The sequence below is a fragment of the Eublepharis macularius genome, chromosome 1, assembly GCF_028583425.1.
Source record: "Eublepharis macularius isolate TG4126 chromosome 1, MPM_Emac_v1.0, whole genome shotgun sequence".
In the NCBI taxonomy this organism is placed as follows: domain Eukaryota; kingdom Metazoa; phylum Chordata; class Lepidosauria; order Squamata; family Eublepharidae; genus Eublepharis; species Eublepharis macularius.
In genome coordinates, this window is record NC_072790.1 from 96,770,983 (window position 1) to 96,793,189 (window position 22,207).

The 22,207-nt window shown below is 38.5% G+C and overlaps 1 protein-coding gene across 1 annotated transcript in view; it reads right to left on the bottom strand.

The window, feature by feature from the left end:
- Positions 1 to 22,207, bottom strand: part of PDSS2 (decaprenyl diphosphate synthase subunit 2) — a 155,654-nt gene that overhangs the window by 132,062 nt on the left and 1,385 nt on the right. The window lies entirely within an intron of this gene.

Genomic DNA, 22,207 nt, shown 5'->3' on the forward strand with positions numbered 1-22,207 from the left:
ACACTAATTTCTTCATATATAACATACTGAAGTTAACTGCTTCTTTCTCTGTCTGAATTATTGGAATGCTCATATAGACCCTCTTCATCAGTTACCAGGACAACAAGCTCTGGCATTTTGGTTGTGATACATGTAACCTTCTCCACGGTATCTCTTTCTCAAGCAGCCTTTAAATTTCTTCATGTGTTCTTCCCTTCCACCTACCCATCCCCTTCAACACAAACAAGGGGGGAAAGTCACAGGGGGTTGTGAAGTAGTGGAGAGAGAATGTGTTAGAAAAACAAAGTGAACACTTCAATTTAGGATACTTGATAATTTTGACAGAATGTAAATGTGGATTGGGAGCAGGTTTTCCTACAGATCTAGATAACTATGCAAGCAGTCACAGGAGCATTTTGGTTGTTTCCCCAGGAAAAATCAAATTATATTTATATTTACTAATGGTAATTTTTTAAAACAAGCATTTATTAGTAAATTGAAAAACACAACCACAAATGGGTAGGAGGACAGAGAAAAGTGTGAAAGATTCCCAAGGGAAGTTGCCAAAGATATATTTTGAGTTGTTTCAATATGTGGGGGTGATTGATGTGTGGAGAATCAAAAATGGCAATGTAAAAGAATTTACTTACAAATCATTTTCAAGGTTAGATGTGTTTTGGATTTCAAGCAAAAGCAGAGAAGGTTGAGATTCTACCGAAGTCATTCTCTGACCACAATCCAATTATGATCGTTTTAAAGAGGGGAACGGATAGGTATAGATGGAGACTTAATGAAGCCCTTTTGCAGAAGGAAAGTGTAATATCAGAATGTAAAACAAAATTAAAGGAATATTTTGAATTGAATCTAAATAAGGGCACAGACTTAAGCATAGTCTGGGATGCTAGTAAGGCATATATGCAGGGTCAATTCATGAGTTTGAAGGCCTGGCACAAGAAAAAAAAGACAAGAAAAAATAACCCAATTAGAAAAAGAAATTAAAACGAAAGAGGAGGAACTCATAAAAACACCAGGTAATAAAATATTGTTAAATCAAATGAAAATGCTACAACAGCAGCTGTCAAACTACGGTAAATCAGATGGAGAAAAATTTGAAATTTGCAAAACAGACATATTTTGAACAAGATAATAAACCGGGAAGATGACTAGCGTATCAGCTAAGAAAAGAAAAAGAGAGAAAGTTAATTGTAAAATTACAAGAAAAAGACAGAATAGTCTTTTGAAAATATATACAAAAAGTTGTATTTCAATATTTCTCATAGTTATTTAAGAAGCAAGAGATATCCCAAAGAAAGTTGGAAGACTACCTGAAGAACCAAAATTTGCCATGGATATCGGAATTGAGCAATCCCCCAGGGACTGAAAGGAGGCCAGATACACTACAAGGTGTTCAGAAATATCCTGTATATTTGTGTGCATTTAATTTCATATACAGGATATTTCTGAACACCTTGTAGTGTATCTGGCCTCCTTGCAGCCCCTGGGGGATTGCTCATATATTGCAATTCAATTGGAGACCTCCCTCTGTTTGTGTATGGATATCGGAAGAACAAAGAGCCATGATGAAGAATCCAATTACTATAAATGAAGCAGTAGATGCAATTAAAAATTTAAAGAGGGAAAGCACCTGGTCCAGATGGACTAACAGCAACTTACTACAAGTTATTTCAAGATGAGATATTATTACCTATCCAATTGACGACGAATACAAATATAAGAGAGGGAAAGATACCAGAGATGTGGAGAGAAGCTAATATTACTTTGATCCCGAAAGAATGTTTAGACCCCAGTGAAGTGAAAAACTATAGACCTATATCACTTTTAAATAACGATTATAAGTTATTTGCCACAATATTGGCTAGAAGATTCAAACTGGTCCAGCAAGAATTTATTAAAGAAGATCAGAGTGGATTTCTACTGAAAAGGCAAATAAAAAACAGTATGAGAAATGTGCTGGATATAACTGAATACTTGGAAAAACACGAGATACAATCAGTGCTGATTTTTCTCAATGCAGAAAAAGCATTTGACAATATAAACTGGAAATTTATGATAAAAGTCCTGAAAGAAATGCACTTTGGAGAAAATTTTATCACCTGGGTGAGGACTATTTATAACACACAATTAACTAGCATATGTGAAATTCGAAAGGGGACAAAACAAGATTGCCCGCTGTCGCCCCTCCTGTTCATACTGGTACTTTAGGTGTTAAATAGAGCCATTAGAAAAGAAAGTAAGATTGAAGGTATTAAAGTTAAAAAAGAATCGTATAAGCTAAGAGCATTTGCAGATGACCTGGTCTTCAACTTAAAACCCCCCTAAGAGGGAATAGAGGTATTAATGCCTAAACGAAAGGAATTTGGTGAAGTAGCAGGATTTAAAGTTAATAAAGGAAAAACAAAGATGCTAACAAAGAATATGCAGGAAAAAGAGAAAAGTCAGTTGATGGAAAAAACGGGATTTATAATTGAAAAAAAGGTTAAATACTTAGGGGTAATACTGACGAATAAAAATACGATGTTGTTTCAAAATAACTATGTCAAGGTATGGAATGAAATTAAAAAAGACCTAGTAAGATGGGAGAAACTATAACTACCATTGTTAGGAAGAATTTTTGTTATCAAAATGAATGTTCTGCCATTCTGTTCATAAAACTGCTGTTCTTATTTCAGCTAATCCCAATTTTAAGCTCTGATAAGCAGTTAGAGTTATGGCAAATGAAGTTTATACAGCAAAAGAAAAACCTATGTATTAAACAAAAGGTTTTGCAAGACGCAAAGGAAAGAGGTGGACTGGGTGTGCCAGACCTAAAATTATATTATGCTGCTGCTTGTTTTGTTTGGTTAAAGGACTGGATAAAGTTAAAGAATAGGAGAATCTTGGAATTAGAGAGACGTGATCTAAGGTATGGGTGGCATGGTTACCTGTGGTATGATAAAATCAAAGTAAATGTAGACTTCAAGACTCATATTATACGCCAAGCCCTGATACGAATTTGGAATACGTTTAAGGCAAGAATAACTATAAAAACACCACTGTGGTTTTCACCACATGCGGCACTATTTAGAAGAGAAAGGTTACATAAAGAGAAGTGGCTAACATATTACGATTTATGTAGTTTTTCACAAGGCGAGATAAAAATGTAGTCAAGAGAGGAACTGAAAGAGAAAGGTCTGGATTGTCAGTGGTTTGCATATATGTAATTATCAGAAAGGTTTAAAAATGACCTCAAAATGTATGGCATATAACTAGTACATTTGAAAAAGAGTTATGTACAAAAGAAGATCACTTAATATCAAGAATGTACAAATTTGTTATAAAAATAGAACTGGAAGAAGAACAACTGAAGGACTGCATGATTAAATGGGCTAAAAACTTTGGATATTATATATATATATGGAGCAATGGGAGAAAACATGCAAGTATGGTCTAAAATTTACATTGTTATAATTTGAAAGAATTTTTATAAAATGATGTACAGGTGGTACATGACCCCACAAAAATTAGCTAAGATGTTTAATGGGGTGTCAAATAAACGTTGGAAATGCCAAAAAAATGAGGGTTCCTTCTACCATATGTGGTGGACCTGCCCTATTGCTAAAAAGTATTGGAAACAAATATACCTAACAATGCAAAAATATTAAAGAATAACTTACAATTAAAGCCAGAGATGTGCCTATTGAGCTTAGTGGATACTTCAACAGAAAGTGAATTTGGAATTTTGATTAGATATATGACAACGGCTGCAAGAATAAAGCTTACACACAATATTGGAAATCGAATAAATTTCCATCAGTAGATGACTGGCTAAAGAAAATGTTGGAGATTGCAGAAATGGCAAAATTAACGGAGTTGCTGAGGGATAAAACAACAGCCAACTTCATGAAGATCTGGAAACCTTTCATGGACTTTCTGTATGTAAAAGAGAAGTCAGAGCTAATGATTTGCAGATTTGAAAATTAGACTTGTAAAGAAGGCAATAAATAATAGACTGAAATATTGAAAAAATGTTGAAGTTACATATTTAGTAAAGATATGGGCATTACGGAAGGGTTATTGTTTAATTCTGTAAAATGTACAAAATGGTATATTTCCCTCTCTGTTGTCTTTCATTTGTTTGTTTTTTCTCCTTTTCTTTTTTTTGGCGTGTGTTTATGTTCTTGTTCCTTCATGTGAATCTCTGCTTGTTATCTGTTGTAATAAAATAAAAATAATATATATATAAAAAGAAAAACTACAATATTAATCTTTATTGAAGTAAACTACATTTAACATTTTAGAAATTTCTTGAAGAAATAAAACCAAAGCATAAGATTACATACTCAGCAATAAGTGACTTTTTTTCTGACTGTTTTTTATTTTAATAAATCTAAAGTATTCAATACAACTAGAGTTAAGCTTTCTTTAAACCTACTGCCAATGGGTCTTTGAAGTGTTTAGGTGGCTATTAGGGGTGTGCAAAATGAAACAAACAAGCCAGAAAGACACCTGGAATCCACTATTTCTTTTCATTAAGGGGGCTTCCAGAACAGTGAACTAAATCTGAGAAACCAAGTTATAATAGCACCCTCCCACCGAAAAGTTCATCTTTGTCATTTTGGCTCTTACCACGTGGCAGCAGCAGCAGGCAGGCATTAGGCTTGCATTGCAGCATCTTGTTTTCCTTAATGTCATTCACTTACTGGCTCCCAAGGGGAGACAGCCCTTAACTTCTTGGCAAGAAGGGGGAATGTACGCAATGCACATGAGTGCATCTTTTTTTTCTGGCGCTAGCCAGGCAATAGCATTGTTTCCCTGCCACTCGGGTCCTTGAAAGAAGATATCCCTCAACTGCTTATCAGCTTTGGAAACATTTAACTCTGTTGGAGGGAAGGGTAATATGCATTATTTTTGCACTGCTACCTAGGCACTGGTATATCCCCCCATCCCATTAGGGCACTTGGATGGTTGATTAATGTGAGAAAAGTTCTGCTGGGAGGGGCTTAAATGGCCTATCAGTTGAATTTGACAAAAGCTGTGGAAAACTTCATCCATAGACTGAAATCCTAAAGATATTTCCCTGGGAGTAAACACTATTTAATAACTTAGGACTTACATCTGAGTAGACCTGTTTATGATTGCTTTCATAGACTTTAGTGCTCTTTTTCTGAGTGGAACAGAAAATGTGTACACTGATGAGATTTTAGCTGCTTCACAGCACCCACCTACACCACAATCTACTTTTCAGGTTTCCATCCGACTGCAAGCCCCCTCCCTCAGCATCTGCCAAAACATTATTTAAATTGTCCAAATCAAGCTCAAATGAAGCTCCCTGAGATCCAATGGCCTACTCTGCCCTGTTAAAAAAAATCCTGCCTGCCCACAGCAAAAGGAAAACTTATGGAAAAAATATAGGCCCGTTTCAGTGGTTGGGGAATTCAATCATGCTACCTGCCTGCATGCAGTTGGGCAATGGAAATTGGTGGAGATTAATGGGAGAACACCCCATTTTGCAGCAGAACACTGAGAGCGGAACCACAAGTGATAAAAGGCACAGGTTGGACACTTGTCAGCTTCCCTCAAGTTTTGATGGGAAATGTAGGCAGCTTGGCGGAATGTTGGACAAGTGACAGTTGAAAAGTCCATTGAACAGCAGACAGAGAGCCAAACTGCAAGACTAGGATGCCTACATTTCCCATCAAAACTTGAGGGAAGCTGACAAGTGTCCAATCTGTGCCTTTTGTCACTTGTAGTTCTGCTCTAAGCATCAAAAGGAAAGATTTGCCCCTCATCTTGAGAATGAAACTGCAAAGCACAAGGAAACAACAGGCAACAGCAGAATACAAAAGCAATAATTTATTGGCAACATTATCCAACAGAAAAAGAAAAACAATGAATATAAAGCAGGATTTTTAAAATGTTGTTGCCTTGCACTGGTTGGAGCGCTCTTCTGCTTCGGTGCCTCCACTTCACATTACTGCTTTGCCACCCAGTTTCCCACCACAGTATGCACCCACTGATTCTCGCCTTCTTTAGGGTCTGTTGTGTGAGTTTGTGTAGTAGATTTGAGGTGGGTTGATGGTTTAGAGGGAAGACTATATTATGTGCGATTTTGTTGCCATTAAGTGCAACAACAGTTGCCCCAAAGAGCCCGGAAGCCTTTATTGCAAAGAATGAGGCCAAAATTCATAATAATGAAAAAAAACCCAAACAGATTAGATTTAAACCCGCAATGCCCCACCCAGTAAAAAACAATAACGGTACATAATTCATTCGGAAACTCCAGATTCAAAATTGAAACAATATTCTCAGGGTACACTTCTAGTGGCTATATCATGTCCTTAATTTTTACCATTCAGTGAACCATCATCAGTAAGTAATATGCCATCTTGCATTTTCAGAGACCTACAAAGGAAGAAAAGAATGATGGGCCAAGTGTATGAAGAATAATGAATGGTCAGAGTGCAGGTGGACTATGCCTTTGATTTAGAAATGTGCCTAGCTCCTTATTAACCTTGTTGTTCCTTACCTCCTACCTAATCCTTTTTACCATCCTATGTATTATTTCCATTTCCAAATTCTCGTTTAAAATTTCAAAAACTTCAATATAAGAAGCAGTGTTGTGCTCAGGGGCCAGGGCACCCACTAAGGGCTGGGTTGGAGGCACCTAACAGGCAAGGCAGCCCACCAGTGGGTCAGGCAGTCCAAGTTTGTACATAAGCAGGGTAATCCAAGAGCAAGTCCAACAGCCCAAGTTAATCCACAGGCAAGGCAGTTCAAAAGTAAGGCAGGCCAAGAGTCCAGGAGGTGAGCTGAAGACAAGAGTTTTGTCCATGGGAGCAGGATGCAAAGTGGGGTCAAGCGCTTCCAGGCACAGGAATACAGGTCACAGACAGCGGCAAGCAAGGTTGCTTCCACGCCGAGCCTTGCACAGCATGCTCCTGTTATCCCCTTGATCAATTAACAAGCTGGGATGTAGGTGTTGCCTCTTCCTCTGATTCTAGCTCTCCAGCCTCGGAGTCTAGCTCTGCCTGGAGCTGTGCGAGTAGGCAGGCGCTCCTTTGATGCTCCCAGACTGCCATCCGCTCCCAGTGTCTCCTTTTCTCGGTTGGCTTGGGAGGCACCTGTAGCTCAGGTCTTTTTGGTGCTGGTTTCTCCTGTTCCCTTCATGAGCCCTCACCCCTGGAGGCTTCCCCAGAGGTCCCTGGTTGCGTTTCTTGCTGCTCTGATTGCTGTTCTGCCAAGGGCTCCTCTGGCACAGAGGCCAACTCCTCGTCCTCCAAAGAGGACACGATGGCTGGTGGTAAGATGTTGAGGCTGGCTTGTGATAAGTAGGCTTGTGATAAGTGCATTTTCACTCCAGTTGAAGCCAAAATTCACAACATTCTTATCTTAGTCATAAAGCTATGGTATCAGAGAGGCAGTTCTGAGTTTTATAAGTTGCTTATTATAGAACAACACATGCAGCCCTAAGGCACAAGTCACATGGCAAAAGCAGTATCAGACTTTTTTTTAACCTGGAAACATAAAAACATAGAGCTGGAAGGTACCTCCAATGGCCATCTACTCCAACCCCCTGTACAATGCAGGGAATTCACAAGTATTCCCTCTATACCTCCCCCAGTGATCCCTGCTCTATGTCAGAAGAAGGCACAAAGCCTCCAGAATACTTCACCAATCTGGCCTGGAGGGAACTTCCTTTCTGACCTCAAAGTGCCGACTGGTATTACCCTGGGCATGTAAGAAAGGACCACAAGAGCCTAGCACTGGATACAGCCATCTCTCTCCAACTGCAATTCATAGGTGTCTAGTGGCACATTTTACAAATATCTGAACCACTCCAAGTCCATTAAACTTGTCTTAACTGCATGAACTCGTACCATGTGCAAGATACACCACATTCAGCAATGTTCCTTATTGCCTCTAGCCAGATTAAAGGCACAGAAGTCTGCACATGGGCCTGGAAATGCTTAGAAAGCCAACATGGCTACTAAAGGAAAAGGCTTAGCAAATACATAGATATTTAACCAATCCAAGACAGATTCAAGAGTTTTCTGAACACTGCTCAACATAAAATTGTATGCAAACCAAGTGGAAAGTGTCACGCTATTAATGTAGTGACAATTTTGTACTTGGACTCATTTATAAAACTTCATCCCTTTGTTAGTTCAGTCTGCTAACATGATATTAAGGATTTAAGTTTTCTTCCGAGAATTCCTTTTTATTTAAAACTTCCAGAAATTCCAGGATTTGGACGTGCATTTGTAAGAATTTTTTAAACTCATTGAAACATGTTCCGTCTGGCGCCCCCCCCCCCCCCCCCGGCGTCACTCCCTTTCTACCACAACCATCTGTTTAAAGCTAAGCAAACTTTTATGAACATTTTAATGGAAGGCTTCCTCAAACATGCTAGTATGTGCCTGCCTTCTAAAACATTCCTAAGACACTGAATAAGCTAAATCTGTGTGAATATGAAAGGATCATACAGAGCAGAGCCAAGCAAAAGTGCCAGTTCTGAGTAGTTACAAAAAATTAAAATAAATTTAACTTTGTTATGACCAGGACCCATTTTAAGAAGTTTAAAACATATTACCAAGTTAAGAAAGGTTCAAAATATGAAGGGCCTTTCATTTTCAGAAACCCAGAACCTGCCAGATATCACAAATGATTTGCTTGACACTTTCTATACAACAGCTACCATAATGTAAGAATGCAACTGCAAATTTCAAGTAGCTTCATTAGGTCCGAAAAAAACTCTACAGTGGCAGTAGAATACAAATCAAAATTAGACTTGTCATAGAAAGATTTGCCTCTACATCAACCAGGAACCAATAATGCTGGAGAACTGTATCAGCCAATCACAGAAGCTTTCTGTACCTAACTACTAAGTTTGAATTTGTGCTACCTGAGAAAACTGCTTGCATTTGCTAACCTATCTAAAACATGGTGATCTTAACACAGCTGTGATTTGCATGGAAACAAAAAAAAAACCTGCTGTCACAGGAAAAAAATGAGTTGTTTCTAGAGATTATGTAGTATTTTAAGTACACATAATACACAAAAGGAACACAATGTAAATGTATTTAAACTACTTCAATCAACGATTTAAGCATTTCTAAATTTGTGCTGCATTGTGGTTCCTCTTAGGTACATACATTAATGAAGTGAGGGGGTTTGAGCGTGTCAGTGAAGCTGAGAGCAAAAGCATCAGGAGCACAGGCTTGGTCAAGAGTCTAAACTCCTAGAAGAGTCACTCAAGGCGGAATGGTCAAAGCTGAGACACCAGACCAAGATGTATCCACCACCTTCAGGATTCAACAGCCACATCAGCAGAAGAGAATTGAATGTTCCAATGGTGATGGGAGCGGAGGAATTCTTGAAGGTTAGCTACTGGGCAGACAACAGCAGTGTTACTTCAACTAACCCTGGTTAGTATTGCGAAGCAAAAGACGGCATTGGTAAATCACTTCTGCTAATCTCTTACATTGAAAAACCCTGTGATAAGGCAATATAGTATGGAAGACAGGACCCCAAGGTTGGCTGGCACTCAGTTGGCTACTGGGGAAGAGCCAAGGACAGGTACAAATAGTGCTATTCTTAATGATGGGACTGGATTAACGCTGAAAGGGAGTCCAGTTGTGGATGTGAATAGATGCAAAAGGAACATCCAAAGCTGTGCAACACACACAATAGCAATATGGAATGTGAGAAGTATGAAGCCAGGTAAGCTAGAAATTGTAAAACAAGAAATGGAACGTTTAAACATTGCAGTCCTGGGTGTGAGTGACTAATGTGGACCGACTCAGGACATTTTCATTCAGAAAACCACAAAGTGTTTTACTAAGGAAATGAACTCAAAAGAAACGGTATTGCTCTAATAGTGAGGGGAGACGTAGCACAAGCAGCCAAGAGCTGCAACGCAAAGTCTGACTGAGTAATATCAATCTGACTTCAAGGAAAGCCTGCTAACATAACCATCATTCAAGTTTATGCTCCAATTACAGTTGCTGAGGAAGAAATTGAAAATCTTTACACAAGCGTCCAAGAAGAAACTGACTGAACACCTAACCAAGATATGCTGATAATCATAGTTGACTAGAATGCAAAAGTAGGTGACAGCAGAATCAAACATATCTGGAAAATTTGGACTAGGATCATGAAATGAAACAGGAGAGGGGCTCATATAGTTTTGTGAAGCCAACAACCTGTTCATTGCTAATACATGCTTCAGGCAACCAAAAAGACAATTGTATATGTGGAAATCACTGGGAGATTACATAACTGGAAAAAGAAGATGGAGAAGCTCTATTCACTCTACTAAAACAAGACCAGGAGCTGATTGTGATTCAGATCATGAGTTGCTAATATCAAAAATTAGAATAAAGCTGAAGACAGACACTAAAAGAATCATAGTGCTAAAATAATCTAACCAGTATTCCTGAAGAATTTAAAGACCAGGTAAGGAAAAGATTTGCAATACTAAGTTTAATTGATCATAAGCCAGAAGAACTATGGGCTGAAACCAGAGATATTATCAAAGAAGGTGCAAAGACTATTCCTGTAGCCAAAAGAAAGGAGAAGCCTATATGGATGACTGAGGAAACTCTTAAAATTGCTAAAGATAGTAAAGAAGCAAAAGCAAAAGGCGACGGAAATAGGGTCAGAATTCTAAATGCAGCTTTTCATCGACTTGCATACATAGACAAAGAAATATATTATAATAACCAGTGCAAAGAAACAGAAGGCGACAACAAAAAAGGAAGAAAAAGAGATCTGTTCCAAAAGACTGGAGACAAAGGGAAAGTTAAGCCACAGCTTGGGATGCTGAAAGATCAACACAGAAATACAGTATCTGATCAGGACAAAATAAAGAAAGATGGAAACAATACACTGAAGAACTATACAGAAGAAATGGAAGGATGACAGATACCTTCGAAGAAGAATGTTTTGATGAAGAACTAGAAATCTTAGAAAGTGAAGTGAAAGCTGTGCTCAAAGCAATTGGGAGAAACAAAGCACCTGGAGTAGATGGAATACCAATAGAGCTATTTCAAGCTACATAAATGGAGTCCATCAGAATCTTAACAAGAATCTGTCAACAAATATGGAAAACAAAACAACGGCCCACAGAATGGAAACGCTCAGTCTACATTTCAGTTCCAAAAAAGAGGATGCCAAAGAGTGCAGCAACTATCGGACTATCACATTAATTTCCCATGCAAGCAAAGTGATGCTCAAAATTCTACAGCAAAGACTCTTACCATATATGGAATGAGAAATGCCCAATGTTAAATCTGGATTCAGAAAAGGAAGAGGCATCAGAGATCACACTGCAAATTTATGATGGCTAACGGAACATATCGGGGAATTTCAGAAGAAAATCGGCCTGTGTTTTATAGATTACAGCAAAGCTTTTGACTGTGTGGATCATGAAAAGCTATGGAGAGTCTTAAAAGAAATGGGGATGTCACAACATCTGATTGTTTTGATGTGCAACCTGTACTCTGGACAAAAGGCTACTGTTGGGGACAGAGTATGGGGAAACAGAATTGTTTCCAAATGGCAAGGGTGTCAGACAGGGATGCATATTATCTCTGTATCTGTTCAACCTCTATGCAGAGTATATCCTAATGAAATCTGGATTAAATCTAGAAGAAGGTGGAATGAAAATTGGTGGAAGGAACATTAATGATTTGAGATATGCGGATGACACCACGCTACTAACAGAAAATAGTGAAAACTTGAAACGACTACTGATGAAAGTTAAAGGAGAATGCGCCAAAACAGGATTACAGCTGAACCTCAAGAAGACAAAAGCAATGACTACTAAGGAATTACACAATTTTAAAGTTGACAATGAGGAAACTGAAATTGTCCAAGATTTTCTATTCCTTGGCTCAATCATCAACCAAAAGGGAGACTGCAATGAAGACAAGATTGAGACTTGGAACAGCAGCTGTGAGGGAGCTAGACAAGATCCTTAAAGATAAAGATGTCTCTCTGGGAACCAAGATCAAGATAATCCAAACTATGGTATTCCCCATTACTATGTATGGATGTGAAAGTTGGACAGTGAAAAATGCTGACAGGAAGAAAACTGATTAATTTGAAATGAGGTACTGGAGGAGAGTTTTGCAGATACCATGGACAGCCAGAAAGACAAATAAGTGGGTACTAGATCAAATCAAGCCTGAAGCTAAAATGACAAAATAAGGCTATTGTACTTTGGTCACATTGTGAGACAATAAAATTCTCTGGAAGTCAATAATGCTAGGAAAAGTAGAAGGCAGCAGGAAAAGAGGAAGACCTAAAACGAGGTGGCTTTACTCAATAAAAGAAGCCACGTCTTACAGTTTGCAGGATCTGAGCAAGTCTGTTAATGATAGGATGGCACATAAAACACACACATTGTTGTCCCTAGAATTTGGTACTCTGGTACTACCTGTGGCTGCCACACTGGTTAACTGATTCATCATATATTGTTTAACAATGTTTAACGAATAACAGTCAAAGACTCCCTAAAACTAAGAATTTGTGTCTTTTTTTCACTATAATGAAGTTTGTAAGCAATGCCAATGGAGCCCCCCTGACTACATGAACTGCTTGAGCGAGCCAGCAACAAAATGTTTTGTATGAACACCCCTCCTCCAAGTATCTTCATGTGGTAAACATGGTATCCCTTCCTCCATTTTATCTTCAGAACAACCCAAGGTGGTAGGTTAGCCAAGTGACTTTTGACTTCATTTTTTTTAAATAACAGAAAACCTATGCTGCTAGCCTACTTCACCAGGTTATTGTGTGTACCAAATGAAGAAGATATCATGTATACCACCCTAAGACTTGGGACAAAACTGAAATACATGCAACACTGACTTCTTTATCACTGACTTCTAAATTTTACTGCCCTGAAAGCATGGAATATATTATTCATAACTTAGTATTTTAAATTGTACTATCTTGCATATTTGTAAAATTTTAGTAGTATAAATGTCTTCATTTTATTCAAGCAAAACTACAGATATATCCAATACTACAGAAGGAGGGCTGCAAGCTGTTGTGCCATATGCTACCTAATCATGATCTTCTTTCCAGGACTTCACATGTCTAGTGACTGGCCAAGGATTGCACAATCGTTCACAATTGAGGACCAGTGTGTAGTGGCTTGAGTGGCAGATTAAGATCCGGTAGACCCTTGTTTTATTCCCCACTCTGCCATGGAAACCTGCAGGGTGGCCTTGAACCAGTCACATACTCTTAGCCTAACCTAATATGAGGCCCCCTCCTTTTGACTTAAACAACTTAAATAGCCCGAAAGATGTTTTTAAATTCAAAAATAACATTTTATTTAACATAGAGGGGAAAGGTGAGGTGAAATCAGGGGTTGAAAATTTCTGACGTAACTCAATATAGATAACTCTGAGGTAAAATCAGTACATGCGCATAGTTTATTTCTTATATTTCAGATTAATGAGTTTCTTAAGCTCTTCACAGTTACGTAAATCTTTATGTTGAGAGGCTTATGTTCCAATTTTTCCCAATCACTGTAGTACACATTCTTTGAGTATTCTCTTACTCTTTTGGTTTCAAGAAGGCTGGTACCCTCTTTCCATTACCCAAACCTCTTCTCTTGGAACAGCAGTCATCATCTTGTGTTTTTAACTGACCCTTAAGGTCTCCAAAGGCAGTTTCTAACCACACCTGACTAGGGATCTCTTCCTTCTTCAGAGCTAACTCCCTGTTTGACTGGGTAGGGAAATTCTCCTCTCACTAGAAAATCTATCCCCTTTCTTTACCCCAAATGGGAGTCTTCGCCTACTTCCCAAACGTCCTTGCCAACTTTCCCCCACTTCTCCTGTCTGTGTTAAACTGCTCTCAGTCAGGGCTAAAATCAGACTCTCCTCTCCCCAACATCCAGTTTAGAAGTCTTTTTCTGTTCAGCTCATGCTACCCAATTAAGATTCCTTGGAGTAGCTTGTCACTCATGGCTCTCTGTTTCTGTGAAGAATTAACTCTAAATAGTCTTTCAGTTTTTTGTACAGCACTTATAAGCTTTTTAAAAGTGCAGCCCATCACACCTACCTTACAGGGTTGTTGTGAAGGGGGGAAATGAAGGAGAGGAGAATGATGTAAGCTGCTTTGGGTCCCCACTGGGGTGAAAGGTGGGATATAAATGAAGCAGAAGAAATAAACAATGAGCTTCATGGTTGAGTACAGATTTCAACTTGTTTCTCCCCAGACGGGTCTAACACTGCCGCTTTGGTTCTCTAACAGTCCAATCCCACACAGAGTCTAAACCTATTGACTTAAATGGGTCAGCTCAGCTCTGATTAGGATTATACTGATAAAATGTAAACTTCACTTCAGTACTACGTTTCATGTGTATTTATGATCTGCTACTAGCATAAGGGGAATACAATAAATACTATTAAAGTTATCGTCGAAGGCTTTCACGGCCAGAGAACGATGGTTGTTGTGACACTGAGAGATCTCTGTCTTTTGGTGCTACACCTCTGAAGATGCCAGCCACAGCTGCTGGCGAAACGTCAGGAACTACAATGCCAAGACCACGGCAATACAGCCCGGAAAACCCACAACAACCAACTATTAAAGTTACTTTTTTAAAAACTGCAGTATCATTTATCTAAATAAAGTTACATGTTATATGAGCATTCCCTAGACCAGAAGTATGGTTTTGCTTCACAGGGTGTCACTTCAATGCTTTTAGTTTCCCTTTTGTTTATTCATGTGGTCTCTATGATTTCTCTGTCAGTGCAAGACAACTGGTGGTGACCTGAGAAGGATTCACTGGAAGAGGAACAATTTGGAAATCCTTTTGCCCCTCTAGGTTTCCATGAGTTCGCAAGGTCTTGAACATGCAGATTTTCCCTTTAACTGACACTTGGAGCTTCTCTCAACATTTCATGTCTCATGGAGCATATTTAGCCCTCAGCAGAGCATTTTGTTTGCATTTTTAAATCTTTGGTTATTTTATCAAATCATATATTTTAAGCATAACTGGAAAATCTATCCATTTTCCCCCACACACCAAGGATGCAAAAACCCCTCTCATCTTTGAGGGGCCATGTTTTGCTGTTTTCATTATCATAGTAAAGTACAGCCAATTTACTTATTAGAAGGATAAATTCAAGGAATATAATACAAGAATTTGATCAAGGTATATACATTTATTTTCTTCCAAATTCACAGGCTATAAAGGCCTTTTACCATATTTTTTGCAGGACAATCCAGAGAAGGCTTAAAAACCACTAAAATAAGTGGGACTTACAAACTGAACTGTCTACTTTAGTTAATTAAACAGAATATGTTTAATTATCTGAAGACCACACCTCATGCTTTAACTTGCTCTGCTGTGATACATGAAAGCATCATCATCACAGGGATGTTAAACAGAGCCAAATATTTGTCGTAGTAAGTCGGACCCAACTTTCTGCTAATAAGAATGAGAGTGTAGAAGGGGACCTGCACCCTTCCATTCCCCTTCCAGGGCAGCCTTGTGTCTCCTAACAATATACCCCCCATTGATTTATTTACTATTTACTTCACTTAAATTGTCAATGGAGACCCAGATCAGCTTATATCATTCTCTCCTCCATTTTATCCTCACAATGTAGTAAGGTAGATCAGGCTGAGAGTATATGATTGGCCCAGGGTCACCCAGTATGTTTCCACTGCTGAATGGGGATCCAAACAAAACAGGAGGCACTCCTGGCTGAATGTACAAAAATATGTGAGGAAACCCCCACCAGGAGAAAAAATATTTTTCAATATATTTCAATCAAGTAAACTTCTTACTGCACAAGTTAATGTGCTCAAATACTAAAGTGCTTCACACAGTAACCATCAAGTGCAAAAATATAAACATTTCTGGAATACAAAATACATTCAGGCCCGACACTTAGCCACCCTGTATACAGTCTTTCCACAGAGGTAGCAAAAAACCAATTCCGGAGTAGTTAATTCCAAGGGGTAAGTCTTCTTGAAATGGTGAAATCCTTATTTAACTCTTATCACGCCTTTCTTTTCTATTGTAGATGTTGTAATGGACGCCGACCTGAATTCCAAGCCCTATCTGGGGCCGGCTATCAGATTATGCAGATTTCATCCAACGGACTGCCTCAGGGGCATAGGCACAGTCCACTACTTCAATTACTCCCACAATCACAGCATGTATGTTACCCAGAAAATGGCACTCGCTTTTTGTTGGCGGTTGCACAGCAATTACATATAAGTCTGCAGAGTTTGATAATAGCGCAATGGAAATAAGTAGACAGACTTCTGTGATTCTAGCTCTATAAAAATACTTTACTACATAACAGAGTAAAAAAGGTACATTTGGTAGGAAAAACAAGAGTTTCTGACTACATCTTGATAGTCTCAACTAGGTACTAGAGAGAGAAAAGCTTAGACTGCATGGTCTAGTGAAGTAGTAGAAGTGGACTGTAGTAACAGATGACTGAACAAAGAGCAATAAAACCTTAGTATATGTTGCTAGCTAATTGCCCCCCCCCCCAATAAACTGGCTCATCCAATAGACATTTCTGGATTCCCTCATTAAGACTAAAGACACCCACTTTCTCAGGTGCGAACTTCTCTCGAAGCCTAAGTGGTCCTGTGCTAACTAGCTATCTGACTAAACAAACAGAACAACAATTTAACTCTTTCATGACTAAGTGTAGGACACTTGCAAAAATTCCAACTCTTTCACTAATGCATGCCTCAGGCCATTTTCCAGAAATGTTTGTATTTTTGTACTTGATGATTACTGTATGAAGCACTTTAGTATTTGATCACTCAAAAGGGGATCCAAGCCTGGTTCTCCCAGATTCTACTTCAGAGGTTCCCAACCCTTTTCAGCCTGCAGGCACCTTGCAATTGTGGTAATCGTAGTGGGTGCAACTACAAAATGGCTGCTACAGGAGGTGAAGCTAACCACAAAATCTCAGGGGGAGAAGTCATGTATAATTCTAGAAGGAACTTTTCAACATTTCAGGCAAAAGCTTTTAAAATTACCATTGTTTTAAAATATTTTCTTCCACACACAGTTTACCTTCAGTCACAGAGTAAAGATTCTTGTGTTGTGGTGATAGCCAATGTTGCCAATGCCACTTAAAAATATCTGCACAGCTAATCAGATCTCCAATGGCCAATCAGAAGTCCTGCTGGCCAAAGCATCACCTGGCCCCACCTACTTTCTAAAACAATTGGTAGGTACCAAGAAAGGTGTTGGTGGCCACCATGGTGCCTCCAGGCAATATATTGGGACCCCTGTCCTAGTCCAACACACTAACCACCATACCAGGAACTTCTGTAGAATCAGACTTGCAGAAGAGGGGGAAGAGTTGCAGCAAATAGAGTGGGGAATCAGAATATACCCCACATGGATGAAAGCTGTTACAAAAGTGTGTATGTGGAGGAGGGGGGATTTCTGCCAATTCATGCATCTTTTTACATTTCCCCACAGCACAACCCAGATGGTTCTTTAGCATGCCCTAGCCCTTGGAGTGGTGTATAGGGTATGCAAAGGGCTGCAACAGTAAAGGGAAGAGAGATATTACACTCTGTTCACAAAAGGGTTGGATCCAACAAGAATGTTTGCTGAATAGCAAATTACAAACTCCTTCCCAGTAAGTAAGGCTTTTGCTAACCTTTAAAGAAGAATAGATAATCTACTAGTATTGCCCCTGTAAATTTGATTAATGTGCTTGCTTTAGCTAAAACAGTTCTTATTTCGTCTAATTAGAAAAGTATTAATTATGTCTGAAGATTCTTTAAAAATTGTTGGGTGACTCATAGCATACCAAATATATCCTATACTCTTTAAATTTCAAGCTTGCTCCCATGGAATACTTACATTTTAGTAGAGCTGAGATCTCCTGTATACTGATGTATACAAATCCACAGATTAACTGTAGCAATGAACACACCCAGTCAAATGAGAATGCCCAACAATATCCTTCCATAGTTTTTACAACAACAATATAGGTGTGAACAGAAAAAAGAAAGTAAAGGCATTAGGCCTATTTATTTATTTATATAATTCGATTTATATTACACCCTCCCCGCATCAGCAGGCTATCAAACATAACATTTTAGTTGATTCACATCTGCTTGTTAATTACTATTACAGGCTATGATACAGTCAAAGAGTTTGGACCTATATTGATCACCAGAACGTCACAAAGGAGGTTTCTTCATAACTAGTGGAAGCCAAATAGGCAGCGAAATATATAATCAACACACCGCTTAAAAAAATTCTTGTGTGTAACAGGAACCATCCATGCGTGTGATCTTCATGATACCTTAGAACTCTGGAATCATCATCAGAATATACGCACAACGCCAGACTCTGCTTTTTGGCCTTGAAACTAAATGGAAACAGTAGCTTCACTTTATCAATTAGAGGGGAAGGGGTTGTGGTTTTCCATCATGTCCTCTGCACTTCTCCTGCCCAAGGAAAAGCAGTAAAGAATGTTCCTGAGAGCACTTAGAGGGTTGAACTAAGATCTAAGAGACCCAGGTGTGAATCCCCACTCCATCATGAAAGCTCACTGGGGAATTTTGGGCTGTTACATGCGCTCAGCCTACCCTACCTCAGAGAGTTGTTGTGAAAAATATGATGGAGGAGAGGAGAATGATGTAAGCTGCTTTGGGTTCCCACTGGAGATAAAGGTGGGGTATAAACAACTTAAGTATTCTGCCTTCTCCCCCAACAAATACGCTATGGGAAATCTGTTCCATAGCACTGCAGTGTTAAACAAAACCAGCACTCCATCTTAAAAATCCAGAGGAGTTAGCCGTGTTAGTCTGTAGTAGCAAAATCAAAAAGAGTCCAGTAGCACCTTTAAGACTAACCAATTTTATTATAGCATAAGCTTTCGAGAATCAAGTTCTCTTCATCAGATGCCTGATCAAAACCAGTTTTGATCAGGCATCTGATGAAGAGAACTTGATTCTCGAAAGCTTATGCTATAATAAAATTGGTTAGTCTTAAAGGTGCTACTGGACTCTTTTTGATTTTGCCATCTTAAAAAGTCATCTTTGACAGTTCCTTTTTCTTGTTAATATAACAAAAATCAACAGTCTGTGGCAACTCACAGATCCATAGACAAAAGTGACAGATCATCTTCCTAGAAAATCATTTTTCCCAGAAAAAATACCCCCTCCCCTCCCCACTTTCACTAATTATTTTCTGGCACAGCAGGCTACAGATCAGAACTGCCCCTACACATATACTCTCTTTCAGCTGCTTTACTCAGTCCTCCATTTCCCAACCTCTCTTCCTCACCTCCACCCCAGTTTGAGAAGTTAGTATGAGAATCAGTTAAGAAGAAAGCTACAGAATTATCCCCAAGCACTGCATGCTTAGTGTAGAAGTGTTAGTAACAACAGCCCATTTACTGGTACTTGTCCCATAACGATTCCAACTTTTTATAGCAGTTCCAGAGGAACCTCCATATCTAGTCCAGAATTATCTTATTTGTCACTGCCTCCATGTAAGCATGCATAACAAAGTAGATGAGGTTGATAGACTAAAACCTATATAAGCAATCCTATTGTCACACCAAATTGTACTGTGTCAAGGTAAAGACCTTACTATCTTTGGTAACAGGCTGATATCATTGTGCAACTCTATGGCCAGAATAAGTAAGCAGCCCTTACCAGCTCCACAGAAATCCTTCAAATTTAACAATTTAAATTTAAAAAGGAAAATCCAAATATCAGTGTAAGTTTTGTGTAAGCTTTATGGCCAGAATAATTAAGCAGCCCTTACCAGCTCCACAGAAATCCTTCAAAATTCCAGGGTCTAACAAGCATGCTGTTTTAGTGCTCCATCTCAAGTGATTAAAGATGTCAGCATGCCAAATTGGTGTCTAGATCTGTACTGAGTACTCAGATGACCACTTCACCTACCTTTGTGTACAATTTAAATTAACAAAGAAAGAAAATCCAAACATCAGTGTAAGTTTTAATTATTAAGTTTGCCTAAGCACAATTTACATTAGTTAATATGGGAGCAATCATAAGCAGATGAACTCAGAAGTAAATACCCTAGGATTGAAACCTAAACAATACAAAGTATAGGGCTGTGACTCAATGGTAGAGCATCTGTTTAACATGCAGGCGGTCCCAAGTTCAATCTCTGGCTTCTCCAGTTAAAAACAACCAGACAGTAGGAGATGTGAAAGACCTCAACCTGAAACCCCGAAGAGCCACTGCCAGTCTGAATCAACAATACTGACCATGATGACCAATGGTGTGATTCAATATGAGGCAGTTTTGTGTGAATTTTCTTTTTTAATAACAAGGAGGATATTTTTTATAAGGGGAATAGGAATGTGACATAATGGAATTGTTCAGGAGCGCTGCAGTTTAACTATCTGTGAAAATTTTAGACAGTTTTATTTTTTCCTCTCCCTCATATTGCATTGCTTATTGGATGTAGCATACTGATTTCATTTTTGTTTTAATGGGTTGCCAACAGGCCTGGAGAAAGATGTCCTGTCCCTTTAATATAGGCTTAATATTTGGTAATGGGCAACAGAAGTTTTCCTGGCATGCAAAGGACAGATCATTTTTCCCTCTAAGCAGTTAGCAACCGGATTCTTGAATGGTATAACTCAGTTTTATTGCACTTAATATTGTATGTATTACACTTGCCTTTATTTACACTTGCAACAACCCAGGGTGGCCCCAGCCAGTGCCACAGCATGGCAAGGCAAACTAGGCCATCCTTGTGCAGTGGCACAGCAACTTGGGCCAGCAACAGCCAGCACTGTATTGACCCAGGCCACTGCCAACAAAGGTAAAGAACAGGAGAGTAGGGGAAGGGTTTGGCAGGGAGGGAGGGGGGCAGTGGGGAAGGGTGTTTGGATGGGCAGAAGGATGGGGGCATCCTACCCCCCACAATTTTTGCAGGATCCCCTGCTTGTTTACTTCTATTCCTATGTTATAACAGAATTGGCATCTAAAAACTGCTCTCTCTGTTGGTCACAACATTTCAATTATACCTACTGTACTGCGTAGTCACCCTTTATTAGAAGGTATTACTGCCTTTTTCTTTGTTTAAAATCACACTTGTACTATTTATTGCTACATTTCAAAAGAGGAATCAGAAAGTTTTGTTTTGAAGATTGCTATTTGTCACTTTTATTCTTTTAAGGAAAAAGAATAAATATCTGATCCCAATGTATTGTTTTGAATCTGATCGCCTATACTTTCCTCTTATGGTTATGAATAGAATTTTTTAAAAAATTACCTTATAGGAGATTTTATAACTACCTCATTTTTATAATTTTTGTCTATACTTGCTAGTTATGGAATGATAACCAAGATGTAATAGCATGATTCATTTAAATAGGGACACTGGGATATTTTTTATTATTTTCTATCCATTTCAGCTTGCTTTTCTTTCAAAAGCAAGATTTCACATTTTCATAAGACTACTTCAAGATGTTATTTTTTAAGCATTAGTTAAATATTAATTGCACAGGTGGAGAATGAGTGACATTTTCACCAATGAAATTTGCTTCAAAACAAGTACAACATACAATTTTACCTCTTCCACATCTGTATTAATCTAATTAGTAGGAATTAGACGTTTCAAAATACATGAAACTACCACTGGTCTATGTCTTTTTCTCCTCTCTTCCTCATAATATCTTACAGAACACAACATATGACATGATATCATTATGTTGTGCCATATCTTGAGACACCTAAATAGAAAGACTGTTTTTCCTCAGAACTATTGTTTCATACATACACACATTTACCTGCTAGGGTTTCTATGAGCAAATGATAACTCTACTGCAAATGAGTCTTTACAACACTATACACAAATATAACTTAAATAAGGTCTCACTACTTGTTATTCCTGCAGCTCAGAGGTTTTTCTCCAACAGATGTTTTTTTAAAGTGAATTGAATGCTAATTTAGTAACGTATCTTGTCCTCCATGATTTCAGGAAGACTTCCTTTTTTATTTATGTTATTTATAGTCTGCCTTTCTCCCGGAGACTCACAGTGTGAGTCAGTAGTTAATTTCAAAGACATTTCAATAAATAATGTACAGGGTATATACATGCAAATTTGCAAAGATTTAAAATCAGCAGAAATGCAACAAAGTTGAAGAAATGCTGAAACAAAGCATAAGCAAGTCTAAGGCTGACATACTAAACAACATAGGATCTATCCAAAAGCATATTTACAGC